Source organism: Vanellus vanellus (genome assembly GCF_965231255.1).
Source record: "Vanellus vanellus genome assembly, chromosome: 1".
NCBI lineage: Eukaryota > Metazoa > Chordata > Aves > Charadriiformes > Charadriidae > Vanellus > Vanellus vanellus.
Window position 1 is genome coordinate 218,181,555 of NC_138905.1, and position 11,325 is coordinate 218,192,879.

Genomic DNA, 11,325 nt, shown 5'->3' on the forward strand with positions numbered 1-11,325 from the left:
ATAAGTATTCATCTCAGCAGAAGTTAGAGGACTGAACGTCTTTAAGGATCCAGGTTTTGTTTGGTTTTGATCATGCTTTAGAGTGGCAGAAAAATGAAGGTAGATTTGTCTTTTTGGAAACCGTTGCCTACATCTGTACATGGGCTGGTGGCCTTGAACTTGCTTGTCAGCGTGCTGTTCGCAGGCAGGCAAGTTCTCTTGATCTGACAGAGCTTGTACAAAAGGTTTATTGATTGGGGTAATTACTTTAGTTTTAGGGTCAAGAAAAGGTTTATTTAATACTGAAGTTAAAGCCTTTTTCTTTCTTTCTGTTATTTCTGTCCCTTTTTTTCAGTTCAGGTTGTGGTTTTTTTTTTCAGAACAGCAGAATTCTGCCTTAATAACATGGCATCTCGTGCTATCTGAGGGTTGCTGGAGAAATGTGTAAAACGGTGCATATGGTTTTCGTTTTTACACTTTTGTATATAGCTCTTTCCATGCACCCCAGACTGCGGGCCAACGTAAGCACAGCTTGTTTTATTCCTGTGTCGTATTACCGAGCTGCTAGAACAGTTCTGGGCAGACTTTTCTTTCCATGAATGCTCCCCTGCTAAAGCAGAGAAATAAGCCTGTGGGAGTTACTTGTCCACTTTGGCAAACAAAAGGAGAACCCTTTCTCTGCTAGAACAACAGAATTTCTAAGACTTCCATTTTCCAAAGGCTGCGTTAAAGTATATGTACTTGTGTGCGTTTAATTGACCACAAAAGAGAACAGAAGCCAACAACATCAGCACCTCAGGAGTTACTGGACCAACCTCCGCTCTGGCGCGGGGTGGGATGAGAAGGACATAGTCTGGACAGTAACTCCTGACATACGTTGACTTTTTGAATGAAAATGGCCGGTCTGTGTATTGAATGTGTGACTGCTTTCTTTATCTAAGTGCTACAACAGTCTCAGAAAAAGAGTTAAATGAATTACATTAAACTGATTTCTGGAGGGCGTGCTGGAGGCTCTGAGAAGGAACATGGTTTGACCAAATTTGTGCAGCAAAGCTGCTGGAGGCAGAAACGGGGCCATGAGGTTTGCTTTTTCTCTGGCCCCGATCAAAGACCACTGAAAGGTCAACGCAGTTGCCTGAGCACAGGGCGCCTAGCGGCATCTGGGACGCCCCAGGGTACGGAGGGCATCTCTACAGCATGGCAGATCTGACAGAAAACCTAGAGGAGACTCGGGCGCTTCTGTAGCAGTGGCTGGAGACCAGGCACCACGCTGGAGAGCACGTCGCTAGCACCAGGCACCTATCTAATTGAACCTCAAGCATCAGTCATTCCAGCCGGAACATCCTCGTTTATCCAGCTGGATATATTTGCTAAAGACTATGTAAAATGAAACTTAATCTTTAATGCACCCAAAATTATAACATTGCGAAGGTTTCGTGGCATTTCTTTGACCAAATGCCATCGCATTTGAGGTCTTGTCTGTGTGTGTATGCAAGAATGGTTTGCTTTTTTCCCCATAGAACATGCCAACTTACACCATCATTTAAAATGAAAGTCAAGGCCAGCTTTAGCCTTGCCCTGAGCTACAAGAGCAGAAATTGTAATGTACCGAACGTGAAGTAACTTCCCGCTTGCTAGTGCAGCTCCCGAAGTTGAAACCTGAAGGCTGAATAATTGTTGTTTCCTGTATTAGTTTGTAACAATTTATGAGAGTGGGAAGGAACAACAACAAAAATTCTTTGCAATCCCTTGGGCAAATTTGGGATATGAGCGTTTCATGTACTGGAGCGAAATTCAGATTTAAAAATACACCACCTGCATAAAAGGAAAACTAGGAAAAAAAGAAACGTTCGCAAGTTGTCTTTCTAGACCTCCACAGCCTTGTCATATGTATGTTACAAGAATGGGATTAAAGTGTTACTGTGCTTAGAAGCTGCATTGTAGAAGGAAGAAGTCTTCAGCCCAACAGCTACTCTGTTCAAAATCATTCACTGAATTTTTTTTCCCAGCTAACTTCTAACCTGTGGTCACATTTCTAGTGATTTAGAACAGAGGGTTTTTTTCAGATGCTTGATGTATGATTCCTTAAGAACTGTATTTCCTAGACCCTTTCATGCTTTTAGCATTGCTCACGTTCTCCGGGAAGAAAACAGCGTTCCCTGTATATCCCTATGAACAGCAGAAATACATTAGCAGGATTTTCTAAAAGTTGCCTTCATTCTGGTCCCAGTGAAGTCAAAGGAGATTTTACCATTAACTTAAATGGGGGTATACATAGACCAGTGCCCAAGTGCTTTTGAAATCCCATTACACCTTATGCTTTCAACCATCTGATAGCTTTAGATTATAAGGCATTCTGCACTGGAAAGATTTCTTCTTAAAAAGGAAGCGGTAAGAGAAAGGAATGAATCAGTGAGATAACGCTCTCTCTCAAAGGGCAAACCAAATTCAGACCAAATGTGGCACAGACCTCTGAAATGGTCGGGCTTGTGCTCTTCTTTATTTACTCCCCAAACTGTTCCCACTTGGTCCCTGTTTCTGTAGCACAGAAGTTCAAAAATAGTGCACAGTAAAGCTGGGTTTGTAGTGTTTCCAGCAGGGCCTGGAGTCAGGTGTGCTTGAAATAGTGTGAGGAAGACTGATGTTGCGGTGAGAGCCACTCGAGTACCTGGACAGACACCTCAAGCCAGGCCTAGAAGCAAGAATTCAGACATCTCAAGGGAAAATGTGCTCACATGATGTACTGTCAAATTCGTCAAATTCAGCGGCTCTTGATGGTTTCAATACACAACCCAAACCAATCCTGAACGCCAAACCTTTTCTGTTTCGCCGTCACCTTTTAAAATGATGAAGACTGTAGGGCCCCCGCCGGCTGGAGCAGGTACTTGCAGACAAGCACACTGGTGGAGATGTGGGGTATTGGCCATTGCAGATGGCTTTGGTTTTGAAAGTTCTTACAGAAAAAGAGGCGGGCTGGAGAATAACACACAATTGGATACTGTGATTACTGTACTTCACTCTGACTTTCCAGAATCAGGAGTGATTTAAGGAGTTGTTTAAAGGACTGCCTGCCCATTGCCCTTTTTCTAATTTAGCATCCTGGTACCTGCATGTGAAGGTTAGAGTTCCACTGGGATATGAGAGCAAAGAGGGTTATATGCACGGATCTTTAATTAAAACAGACCTCCCGGCTTTCAGAAAAAGAAGAAAAAAATCAAAATCTGGCACAACATCAAGTGGCATTAGCAGTATCAGCATCGCGCTAGGTGCCCTACAGAAGAGGAAACTGCGAAAAAGCACTCAGAAATAATGACAGAGTTTCCATGATGCTGTCAAGATTTTCGCATCCCTGGCGGCCAGGTGTGGATTACTGGAACTAGAAATGTAAAAGCCTTATAAAACACAAATGAAGCAGCAAAATCGAGATCTCAGCAGGTGAGGATGTACCATAAGAAGGAATCAGTCCTTTCAAACTTCAGCTGGGGAAGGAAGAGGAGGAGCAAGAGAACATCAGACCCAGCATTTCCCCGTTTCCTTCGTTTCCAGGAATTTGAGTTGTTTTTTGTTTTTTTTTTTTACCTTCTTTTTTTGTTGGGGGTCATAATGCCAAGTCTGGTGTTTCGAGATGTCTGCAACCTGTTTTATCCCCTCTCACCTCCCCGTCTCCCTTGGCATTGTTATCACAATTACAAGGGCAGGTGACAGTTCTCTGGGCTTAGAATCCAACTTACCCTGCGGTGAAATTCAATTGAGTAGCATCATTGCTTTGAAAAATAAACAAGACTGCAAGCTCTGCAACTGGGAAGCAAATTAAATGTGTTCACAGAGCTTCAGAATCTTCTTTGCCTTTCATGTTATACTGCCTGACTTGCTATTAAAATTATTGCTAACGTAGTCGGGGCAGTGACAGGGAGCATTTTTGTGAAAGAGATGTTATTGCAATGAGCTTGTAGGTGACAGCTTTATCCTAGATGAGCACGTCTGGGAGAAGGAATATGTGGCTTGCTAAGGTTGCTCTGGTGCAGCGGCAGAGAATAAGGTGAAATAATGTGATGTCCCTTCACTCTCCCATGGGATGTAGTTCGTTGTAGCATGAGAGGGCTGCCGGGCCCTCCTCACGGCCCTTTTACATTGATGTGGCTCACGCAGCAGATTTCAAGGTTAGATATAAACCATGGAATCTACCTACCTGCTGCCCCGCTCCGCGTGTGCTCCCTCCCTCCCAGCAAAGCATCTTCTTGAGGCAGGGGAACGTGACTAGGCAGAAAATAAGTCAGTGGACAGTCAGGAACAATGTCTTTCTGTGTGACAATAAATATATGTATTTCCTTGATAAAGTAGCAATTCGCCTCTAAGGATTTTTTTATTTTTAGCTCCAGTAATTGTTTTTAATTTACTTACTTTTTTAAAATATATGCATCTGTGTATATAGAGGGTTGACATTTGTAAGGAAGGGGTAGAACCTTTTCTTACACCAATCAGTATATATACTATATCTCCTTGGGTTGGTAGATTAGAAGATGTGGCAATTTATTTCAGGCTCTGAAGCTTCATGTATCTTCTTAACAACAAAGAGCAAAAGATTTTGAGGCCATTTCTTGTGCAGAGGTGATGTAGACTACCGGTTGAAGAGGCCAAACAATGAGATTACCTACTGCTTTTTTCTTTGCATCTCACTTCTAATATTTAATATTCTCATCAGAGATCATCACCGAGATTAGCATTGATTTATTAAAGTGTGATTCTTCCACTGCAGCGCTATTCCTACACGTTTCTGGCACCAAACACTGCCAGTTCCACAACAATTCTTTGAGGTTATTGAAGGAAATAGTTACATTTGAATTCATAGAACCACACTGCACTGAATGGCATTTAATCGGTTCTTAGAAAGCAGTCCTGGTACTTATTAACTCCCTGGAAAGCCGCTGCCTTCAATTGCCAGCTAGATAACTATTTTTTCTTTGCCAATAGATAGTTGCCTCTAAATGCCCAGGGAATGATGATGCTTGGTGGCAAGTGTAGGCTATAAAATATTTATCTTTAACACACAATTGTGTTACTGCGGCCGCTAATAGGATTTGGTGTCAGGCAAACATCTGCCTTGGCCTCTGGCCCAAAAGATATAGAAACAAGCTATTAAGTTGAATGTTGCATAGTAAATAAATAAGGCGGAAATACTGTTAACGTAGCTGTACCGCTGACCAACGAACACGGTGAGTATATAAAAAAGAAGTCCATCGAGAGTCTAACAGTTCATCTGCCTCCCTAATATGTTTATTGTATTTCATCTGGATAAAGGTAATTCACGTAGGTAATTGTAAGCCAGGCTGACAGATCTTTATAGAGCTCACCACAGTAGAGTTGGCTTTCACGGGGCTTTTTGTCAGCAGCAAAGTGGTCCCCCGAGCAGACCATTAGTCTGGGAGCTTTGTCGCTGTCACATGAGTTAGTTTATGATATGAAGCAAATGGTGTATTTGTCTATGCCTCAGATTAGCAGCCTAAAAAAATTGGGAATGGTAACAATTAGCAATTTCCTATTGAACTCAGTGATCACAAGCACAAATCCAGGCTGGGAGGAGAATGGATGGAGAGCAGCGCTGAGGAGAAGGACTTGGAGTTGTTGGTGGATGAGAAGCTCAACATGAGCCGGCAATGTGCGCTCGCATCCCAGTGAGCCCCCGGCACCCCGGGCTGCATCCCCAGCAGCGTGGCCAGCAGGGCGAGGGGGGGATTGTGCCCCTCTGCTGCGCTCTGCTCTGGGGAGACCCCCCGCAGTGCTGCCTCCAGCTCGGGGGCCTCAGCACAGGAGAGACATGGAGCTGGTGGAGCGGGGCCAGAGGAGGCCCCGGAGCTGCTGGGAGGGCTGGAGCCCCTCTGCTGGGAGGACAGGCTGGGAGAGGTGGGGGGGTTCAGCCTGGAGAAGAGAAGGCTCTGGGGAGACCACAGAGCCCTTTCCAGTGCCTAAAGGGGCTCCAGGAGAGCTGGGGAGGGACTCTTGATCAGGGAGTGTAGCCATAGGACAGGGGGGAAACAGTTTTAAACTGAAAGAGGGGAGATTTAGATTAGATATTAGGAAGAAATTCTTGACTGTGAGGGTGGTGAGCCCCTGGCGCAGGTTGCCCAGAGAAGCTGTGGCTGCCCCATCCCTGGAGGTGTTCAAGGCCAGGTTGGACGGGGCTCTGAGCAACCTGGGCTGGTGGGAGGTGTCCCTGCTCACGGCAGGGGGGTTGGAACTAGATGATTTTTAACCAACCCAAAACATTCTGTGAATCCATGATTCTGTGATACTAGGGCATGTAGTGATAGGATGAGGGGGAATGGTTTTAAAATGGAAGAGGGCAGGTTCAGACTGAACATAAGAAATTTTTCACTTAGAAGGTGGTGAGGCACTGGAACAGGTTGCCCAGAGAGGTTGTTGAGGCCCCATCCCTGGAGGTATTCAAGGCCAGGCTGGACGTGGCCTTGGGCAACCTGGTCTAGTGGGAGGTGTCCCTGCCTATGGCAGGGGGGTTGGAACTTGATTATCTTCAAGGTCCTTTCCAACATTAACCATTCTATGTTTCCATGATTCTACATTCAGAAGGGCCAGAAAATCACTTGGCTGTCCAACTTTCCCAGTCTGTAACCACTTAAACAAAATTCAGTCCTGGGGTGAACAGAGTTTTTTATGGGAAGTCTTAAGTGAGTATGATTTGCTCGTGCCTGCAGTCTTCAAAGTAAAAAGAAATTCCAGTTTGTGATGGAACCTAAGAATATAAGTAAGACCACGCTTAGTACTGCACACACCACTCTCAGACTTGGTGCTCACAAGCCGAAGCCGCAAGCCTTGTTTGTTCTCATTAGCTCTGGAGTTCGTGAGAAAAAAACAGGTTCATTTAACTCTTCCTTTATGGAAATAAGTTTTGAGCTGTCTGGGAGCAGCTTTGAGACAGAGATGTACTGCATGAATCCCCATCGCTTTTCAGAGTTGATTCTCAGTAGCGAAGAACTTTTTGGGAGCGTGCAGAGACCTTAATTGCCCTGAGTCACACCAGGCAAGTTTGTATCTTTAACTGCTAAAAAATGGTAAGTGGCACCAGCCAATTGGGGGGAAGAGTTTCTTTTCACTTCGTCTCGTCTCTATTCAGCGGGTTATTCCAGGGCAAAGTGAGCTAGTGTAAAATGAGAACATGGTAGAAATTTTACTGTTGGTTGTGTTAGAAAAACAAGGAGCAGCAGAGAAAGCAATGAAGTAGGATGAAGGGATTTTTAAGGGCCTATTCTATTATTAATAGCATAGGATATTCAGGCCACAATTAAGAGTTACTGAGGTGCTTTAGTGAAGAAGGTACAATGGGTTTAATTCACCTGTTTTTTTATTCCTTTTCTATTGGCCACAATCTGGTGTGATGCAGTTAGGGCATGCTTGCAAGGAAGAGTTTGGGAAATCAAGGATTGAGGAGATAGTGAGAGATGAAATGATAAGTGTGAGTATTGCTGCAGTTTTGCAAAGTAAAATGCCAGCTCTGTAGTTGAACCACAAAATATAGGTGAGTAGTTTTTTTTGACATGCATTAATGTTGGTCACTGTGGATGGGATCTGGGTGTCTATCTACATCTGAACTAGTCAGAGGAGGAAAGGGAGCACTGCTGGAGTAAAGTTCATTACATGGATTTTCCCTAAGAGTCAGGAAAATTTGGTTACCTAGACACAGATATACTGCATTTCTGTGGTCAGTCTGAACGTCTAGATCCCAGTATACCCAGTCAGTATAGTGGACAAGACTCTTACGGTTTAACCTCCAGCAGACGTCTAATTGGTGTACCGTGTATTGCCTGTCTTGTCCTGGGCATTGCAAATGCATCAGCTGAACCCCACTATAAATGCAATATATTATTTGCAGTAACAAAGATTACCCTTTAGCTCATGTGGTGCATTGTTACGCTTTGGAACAGCTGCCGTGCCTGATGCTGCATTGCTTTTTTGCTGTTGCTTTGATTTTTTATTATTTTGCATAAATATTTCTTACTACATTACATAAATACACCAAGAAAGCTGTACGGGTATTTTGCTCCTTTTCGAGGACTCAATTTAGTCCTTTAAAGCAAAAGCTTGAAAAAAGCTTTTCAAAAAGGTTTTAATATACTGTAGGTGTTGTCATAACACTGGGAGTCTGTGTTGCATCAAGTACTGACATAACTATTCCCATTGACTTCAAAGGTCATGCAGAAGTAACCTCGCCGTGGCGCTGCTGCAGTTTACAGACCCCGACCCAGAGTGACGGGGTGATGGTGGGGCTTCAGGAGACGTCTAAGTGCTGCGCTGGTGCTGAACAGCATGGCCCTACTCCTGCTCCCAGTTTTCAGGCAGTAGAAGACATTTCACGTCTTTTTTTTCTCTGCTGCGTTAATATTTCTGCCACCTTTTGAGCTTAACCACCTCATTGAAGGGTCTGACAAGTGCCAGAGCCAGCCCAAGAAGAGGGAGCTTAGAGTGGTAGCTGGGATGAGAGGATTAGAGGGAAAGGACTGACCCTTTCAGCATCAGGAGCCATTAAATCTCCTGCCCGCCTCATTATCTACTTTTGCAGTACTCACACTCTGTGTGTTCTTCATATGTGTAGGAATGTGTATGTGCATCAATAAATAATTTCTTTTTTTCTAAATTTCTGCATATATTTCTTGACAAGACGGGTATAAAAACAGTAAAAAAAGAAGCATAGGGGAAAAAATGCATAAAGTAAAATTCTTTTCGTCTTCAGCAGTGAAATGAAAACATCGCAAAGTTCTGAAGATTGTATACATACGGTCTAATATTAACTTTTCATTTACAGCATAGATTTGTGTTTATACCTGCTATTAAGTGTGCGTTAGTATACCAAAATACCAGCAGAAATGCACAAGGCCTGAGTTGATATTTCTTTATTCTAGGAAGCGTGGCTGCTATTTGATTGGAATGAAGGTGGCAGCTCAAGCTCAAAGTGTTGACTGCATGCTGAGAATGTATTTCCATGCACCGTAAAGTGAATATCTGCTTAGCTATAGAGCTGAAGTGTTAGCAAACTGACAGCGCTTCCTTGTACCTCCCTTGCTGCGTGGAGCTAGCTGATTAGGAGATATCTGATGCCAAGGCTTCAAACATAAATGTTTGAAACCGGTTTTATTATTTACAACTGCTGTTGCCCTTTATGAATGATTAAATTACACCCCGTCCTTTAAAATGTCCTTCAGAATCCTCTGTTGGTTGGAGAACGCCCATCCAGCAACAGACTTCCTTTCATTTGCCATGAGAATCTCATCTGCGCGTCTCTGCTGCAGCTCTTTCTCTTCATTTTCGCCGATAGGGAGTTTACAAATATCTTTGCTGCCATAAGGCCCCAGGAAGTACGTCTGGGAAAGCCCGGTGATTATTCACACGGCTGAGATTTCCACCCCACTCCGTGATAGATGCACCACAGGTGCCCCTCCTGGATAACTGAATCTGGGTTCAATCTGATATGCATCTTCCTATGAGAAAATGTGAAATAACAGTGTGGAATGAACCGTGGTATTCCATCATCTTTCCAAGCCCCACTCACATTTACTCAGTCTTCACTCACAGTTTGATCAAGAAAATAAAATTATTTTTGTTCTCTTTTTTAGATGTATTTTTTTGCCATCTTGTGTTCTTCTTTTATGACAGATAATTTTTAGCCCCAATACTTTGAACTGTCCTCAAAATAAAAGTGCTAGATAACATTTTGCTTACCTGTTAACTTTCCTTGAAAGATGAATAGCCAGTATTTTTGCCAAAGTCAGGGAATTTCAGATGATAACTAGAAACAGAAGAAAGTGTGGAATAGTCCCATTCCCATTTCTTGGAGATGCAGTGTTAGCCCCAGCACCTCGGGCTGTGTGTATAATATTGCAGAACAAACCAGAAGGCGTTCAGTTAGAAATAATCCTTCTACTAAGAAAGAAGAAATATGTAAGAAATAATCCTAAGAGGCAGAGAGGACAAACCAAGGGTCTGTGTTCAGTGACCTTCACAGGGGAACGTTTCTATCGGAGCCCAGCTCTGCTTGGCGCAAATACATGCCCCAAATTCATTTACCCGAGTCAACAACATGGGACCAAAGGTGCGTGTTCTGCCACCAGAACGGTGTGTATTGCTTCTGTCCCATCAATCCAAAGAGGGAAAATGGTTGGAAAAATAAGCAGGAAGAAAAGAAACGTGGAAGTTTTCAGGTACTGAGTGAGGACAAAGCCTGGTGGGTTTGAGCAGCTGTGATTTAATCATAGGATTTGCAGTTGCTCCACACTGATGTGCGAGAGTTGAGCCTTCCATCGGTGTAAATGGGTGAGCGCTGTTTAGGGGAGCTCGAACTGATGCTTCCAACCCCAAATACAGCGATTTCTTTGAGGTTTCAGCTGTCCTGCCATCCAGAGCCCTCCCAAACTCCGAGGTGTTTCCTTTCCTAAAGAAGTATTTGAATTCTCTTTTGTTTTCCAGAATCAGTGGATAATTGTCCTAGTAATTGCTACGGGAATGGAGACTGCGTGTCTGGGACTTGCCATTGCTTCCTTGGCTTTCTGGGCCCTGACTGTGGCAGAGGTAGGAATTTATACTTGATTCGCTCTTCCCCTCTCCCCTTCAGTTAATGTTTTTCTTGCGGAAATTATTTTCATGCCTGTGCCTTTTCAAAGTACACCTCTGCCAGCATGGGGATGCTGCCGTAGGATGGAAACGATTCGGATCTGTGGGTTTGTTTTCTCCTAGTCATGATCGCTGTGACCTTAGCAACAACACAGCCCCTCAGCTGCGCACGGACAGGCAAAATGTCACGCTGGGAATTCTCTATCTGGCAGCGACAGTAGAAAACATGACTTAAAAATGTGGCGTTATTGTTTGTTTAGCAGAGTGCTCTGTCGTTGTGTGGTGCAACCCTATAATGATGCCGTCTTCTAAGATTATAAAAAGATTATAAAGAAATGAAGTCGCTTTTGCTGCAGGCTTTGCGCTCAGCTATAAGGCATCACTGACGGCCTGGCTGCGGGGAGCAGGGCAGGGTTAGAGGAAGGCTTGGACTGGAGAAATGGCAGGAAGAATCATAGAATCATAGAATCAGGTTGGAAAGGACCTTGAAAATCATCAAGTTCCAACCCCCCTGCCATGGGCAGGGACACCTCCCACTAGAATAGGTTGCCCAAGGCCACATCCAGCCTGGCCTTGAACACCTCCAGGGATGGGGCCTCAACAGCCTTTCTGGGCAACCTGTTTCAGTGCCTCACCACCCTCACAGTGAAAAACTTCTTCCTAATGTTCAATCTGAACCTGCCCTCTTCCAGTTTAAAGCCATTCCCCCTCATCCTATCGCTACATACC

The 11,325-nt window shown here is 44.0% G+C and overlaps 1 protein-coding gene across 3 annotated transcripts in view; it reads left to right on the forward strand.

Annotated features, from left to right (window-relative positions):
- TENM4 (teneurin transmembrane protein 4) overlaps nucleotides 1-11,325 on the forward strand; it is a gene marked incomplete at both ends in the record, with an annotated part of 373,229 nt that overhangs the window by 188,924 nt on the left and 172,980 nt on the right. The gene's annotated exons all lie outside the window — the stretch shown is intronic.